The sequence below is a fragment of the Acomys russatus genome, chromosome 25 (assembly GCF_903995435.1).
Source record: "Acomys russatus chromosome 25, mAcoRus1.1, whole genome shotgun sequence".
NCBI classification, from domain to species: Eukaryota; Metazoa; Chordata; class Mammalia; order Rodentia; family Muridae; genus Acomys; species Acomys russatus.
The window spans coordinates 39,346,289-39,351,576 of NC_067161.1; positions in this window are offsets into that span (position 1 = coordinate 39,346,289).

The window sequence follows — 5,288 nt, forward strand, 5'->3', positions numbered from 1 at the left end:
GCTGCTTGCTGCCTTCATTTGCGTAGAGGCAGACAGTTGCCAGGGACCCTCAACAACAGACTCTAGAACTCTGCTGTCTGCATAGTGAGGTGTGGAAACACAAAACCCTACAGGCTCACCCTCACCATTGGGATGAGAATGTGACTCTCACACTTGAAACAGTACAGTCTCTCTGGTAAGGCTTTACCTGTCAGACTGGAAGGGTCTAGCGTATGCTAACATGGACCGTCTTTGAATACTGACATTTGTGGTGCCAAAGAAGAACTTAACAGTCTCCTGAGAGCTAGCCTGTCACCCTCCCACCCCCTCCCCTATCCCTTACTCCCCTCCGCCGCCCCCCCCCCCCCGCCCCACCATCCCACATTCAGAGAGAATCTACTGAAATTCTCTCAAAGCAAGCTCAGTGCTTTTGTGAAGCTGAAGTATTCTAGTCTTGTGGTCTACCAAAGTTTGAGTGCACAAGCGGGATGGCACTCACAGGAGGGGCTCTGTCCTTGTGATCCTGGAAGTTGAAGTGTAAGATCCACCGTCAGCACTTTTGTTTCTCTGAGGAATGTAGGCAGCCGCCTCTTCCTTTGTCTTCATATGGTTTGCCTTCCGCCTGTGTCAGGTCCCAACCTCTTGCTTCTTGCTGTGTTGGATGAGGCCACACAGGTGGCCTTGTTTTGATTTATTTGTGGGAAGGCAGTGCCCTGAAACACAGTTACATTCTAATATGTGGATGCTTGGGTCTTTAAGAACAAATGTGGGGGACATACTCTGTCCCTAATAACCAATAATGCGTATCCTCCCGGCTTCTAGTCTACTCACATGTTAGGATATTGGGCCATGGACTGGCAAATATACTCGGTCCATAGCCATTAGAAACAGTCAGAAGGTTTGAGAGTTCAAGATAGGGGGAACCACCTTCTGCTCAGAATCTGAAATAGAGGAAGAATTGGAGAGGTGTTTTTTTTGTTTGTTTGGTTTTTTTTGGTTTTTTTTTTGCCTGTTGCCTAGAGTGGGCTCAGTGTCAATGAGTAGAGGCAGGCTCTTAAGTCAGGACAAGAGATGTTAGTGGAGGTTGATGACCCAGTGTTTGTGGGAAAAGGGAGGGTGGCTGATGTTGCATTGTCGTCTCATCCCAGTGGACTTAGCTGAAACCAAGAACTTGAGTTGGCTGTGGGTCATTCCCTCAATACTTTGGGGGCCCTGGTAGCTATTCCAACTGCATGTTGAGTACTATGAAGGGCTGCCGCGGAACTAATGGAAAAAGTAGTTCGTTTACGGGAGCTCAAGTTTGCCTCGCAGTATTTTTCTTTTGAAAGCCCTGCTGAAACGTTCTGAATGCTATGTTGATTTGTAGTCAGAAGGCTGTGTGCTTCCAAAGGATGAGCTAGTGGCTGTAGCCTGGGCCATGAGCTAATGAGCAGGGTGGTGGAAGAGGAGCCCGGATGCTGATCTGCCTTTTTGATGATTGATTGGGTTTGATGTAGGGTGAAGAGTCTGTGGACCAAACTGTGAAGGGACACAGCCTCGCTAATGTGCATGGGGTTAAACTGAGCTCAGCCAGGTATTTAGGCTGAAGTTACTGTAACAGTTTTGAGCTTCGAAGTTTACTGAAGAGGGGCCAGCAGTCCAGGCTGTGGTGCTGAACTGTATATTGGATGGCCCAGTGGTCTCAGACATGTAAATGCCTGGAGAACATGACCTTCTGTTACCTGTGTCTTCAGCTGATGCCACTGGGGTGGAGGTGACACCTTATGGTTGTCTCCATTGCTCCTGTGTGTTTGGGTCCCGCCTCTGTATCTCTATTTTTTTTTCTCTTGTCCACGGTGTACAAGACTATGGAACTGCACATCCAGCTGTAGAGGGTTTGCATGATTGTGTAGATCAGAAATTCCAGACCCATGGAACATGATAGATGTTTTCCCAAGCATCAGAGGGCAGACAGGACACCTCCTCCTCCCGCAAGTCCCTCATTACAACAACCTTGGGTGCCTCAGGACATATTCTTGCAGATCAACTTTGTAGCTTTTCAAACTGTTCAGCTATTGTTTGATGTTTAAATTCTAAGCCTTGGTGAAAATAGCTCTCGTTTAAAGTCAAGAATCTTCTACCCACTCTGCCCTATGTAATCCAACCCGGTATAAAACTTGCTGGGTATCTGAGGATGACCTTGGACTTGTGGTCTTCCTGAGTGCTTGGATTTTGGATGTATGTCACCATGCCCAGGTTTATGAAGTGCTGAGAATCAAACCAAATGCACACTACACAAGCATTGCACCAACGTACCTCCACCCCGGCAAACCTCCCCCCCCCCTTTTTTTTGGTCACCTTGTTCATAGGGTGGCTGCTGTAGACTGAAAATACTGTCTGGACACATCTGGTGATCTTTATGCCTTTGCTATCTCCTCTGCCCTCACACTCTTTATCAATATTTTTCATAATATATATGTGTATATATATAATGTATATGCTTTTAAAAAAGATTTATTTATTTATTATGTACACAGTACTTTTTCTGCATGTATGGGTACCAGATCTTATTACAGATGGTTGTGAGTTACCATGTAGTTGCTGGGACTTGAACTAAGGACCATTGGAAGAGCAAGCAGTGCTCTTAACCTCTGAGCCATCTCTCTAGCCCAATGTATATGTTTTGACAAAGAAATATTACATATATTTGTGGAGTATGATGTATTTCAATACAAGCATACATTGTTTTATGTTTAAATCTTGATAATAATAATAATATCTATCTCCTCAAATATTGGTCATTTCTTTGTGGTAAGAACATTACAAGTCTTCCATATATATATATATATATATATATATATATATATATATATATATATGTATGTATATATATATTTAAGATCTTACTTCTTATTTCATATTTCATCACTTTAAAATTTTTTTCATTAGTTTTCCCTATTTCAAAATGTCTGTTGACACCAAGTTGCCCGCATCCTTCCCCTTCTTCGTCTTTTGGCCACGGACTTAGTGAGTGAGGCTCTGTGTGCTACAGTACTCTCCAAATTCTTTATCTGTGTGCTGTGAGGCGTTTCCATTCTGTTCTGCAGTCTTAAGCCTGTTTCAGAGCTATTTCACGTTCTCCTGACACTGATGAGGAGATTTTCAAATGTATGTTTGCATTAACAGATGAGACTTGGCTTGGTGTGTGCGTGCGTGTGTGCGTGCATGTGTGTGTGTGTGTGTGCATGCGTGTGTACATACATAATTTCATATATAATTATGCTTTGACATTAAAAATGAAACAAAACAGGTTATCATTTTACCTGGGGAGACCCTGGCCCTCTCAGAGCTAACTAGTTCTTAGAGATAGCAAAGAGTTATCTTTGTATTAAAAGCCATCTGTGATAGGCAGGCTAGCACAGCAGCCCTTTCTTTGATTGGCCTATGCATCCAGAGAGGAGGTGCTTCTCAGCCTTAATCCTTACCAGTCAGGTAGGTAGCAGGTCACCAGGACCGCTCTACAGCTTGAAGTCCATGGAGGTTAGTCCAACTCACCAATTCTTTGCTTCCCATACAGCCTGTGTTGCCTTCTTATGTGTCCCCATGTGGCAAAGCACACCCTTGTTGTTTCTGGACCCAGGAGCACAATACACTTGGTCATCCTTAGCTTGTTTGTTTGCTTTCCCAGCCACACCTGAATCGATATCCTGTTTACAGCTGGGACCCTCTCAGGTCAATGAGCTTCATCAGGGACCTTGGGTCGGCTTGGACAAACTCTCCCAAAAGCAAGAGTGAAGGCTGCAGAAAAGAGGAGGAACATCGAGGCTGGGTACCACTCTAGGCCTAAGCCTGTGTCTCATCCTGATGAGACAGTGATGGCCTTCCAAGTATGGAGTGATGTCATACGGGGTGCCATGTACCCAAAAGTTCACATAGAGCTCTGGGGGGACTAAACTGCCCTCAGAGAAGCAAGCCCATAACACTTTCCTTCCTCCAAGGCTTGAGTGATTTCAACTAGGTAGGCCTGGGGGCTCTTCTCTGGAGTTTGCTTACTGTGGCCAGCAGCTTTCTGAGATATCTAAATGTGGTCAAGACAGAAAAGGGGTGAAGAAATCACAGAGTCTGTAGCTGGGTTATTTTACTCTCATTTGGACCTATCACCTCTCCACCTACTTCATCCGCTTGTACCTGACTTCCCAGAAGCCCTACTTTTCTGCTGCTTTTGTCCTCACCCGCCCTTAGCATTTCCTCCTGGGCCACAGGCACTGAACCCAAGAGAAGGCTTTGCTGTTTTTGCTGCTCACTCTGACTGGGCTGTATCCCCAGCACCCTGCTCTCTCTTTTGCCTTCTCTCCTCATTCCCTGGGGATCCACACTGCCCATTAGGAAGAGAGAAGCCTTGGTTGAGTGAGTGTGGCAGCAGCCTCTAGACACACACACACACACACACACACACACACACACACACCAGTGTAACCGGCCGGCTGAGGAGGAAGGAGGAGGACGTTCTAAGGAGACACCTGAGTCCCTCCTTCCCAATAAGGCACCTCAAGGCAATGAAAGACCCCCAGGAACCTGATGATGAGGGAAGGAGAAGGCCTTAGGCAGAGGCGACTCTTGTCTCCTAGAATGATTTTTCACTTGCTAAACTGCCTCACTGGAGAGACTGGAACCTAGACAGCAACAAGTAGGGCCATGCTTTGGTGAGGACTGCTTCTCTAGGCCTGTCACTGGCTCTGTACATTAGCACAGACTTCTCTAGGCATGTAACTGGCTCTGTACGTAAGCACAGGATTCTAAAGATAGACTTGGCGGGGCGGTAGGTCACCAACCTATTGTGTCCTTCTTCCCAGTGTGGCCACGTTGAATAAATCTCTTATTTATGGAATTTTTTTCACAAGACAAGGTTTCTCTGTCTAGCCTTGGCTATCCTGGACTCACTTTGTAGACCAGGCTGGCCTCGAACTCACAGTGATCCGCCTGCCTCTGCCTCCCGAGTGCTGGGATTGTAGGCGTGAGCCACTGCGCCTGGATATGTTCTTCATTATTGCTTGTTTAGTTGGCTTTATTAGTAGGTGTCAGACCTGGTTGATTAAATCTGTCAGGCCCAAGCTCTGGTCTTTAATAACTCTTCCTTTATACCCTGCCTCTCAACAGGCTTGGCTCTGGTGTCCTGGAAGTCAGATTATCTCCTAAGATGAGGCATAGCCCTCTTCTCTTATGGACACTAGGCCCAGGTATCAGATTCCTTTAATCATAGGTGACCCATGGAGTGGAGAAGGACCCCTTCCCAGGATAGGACTCCTCAGGACTCGTATTGGATAAAGGCT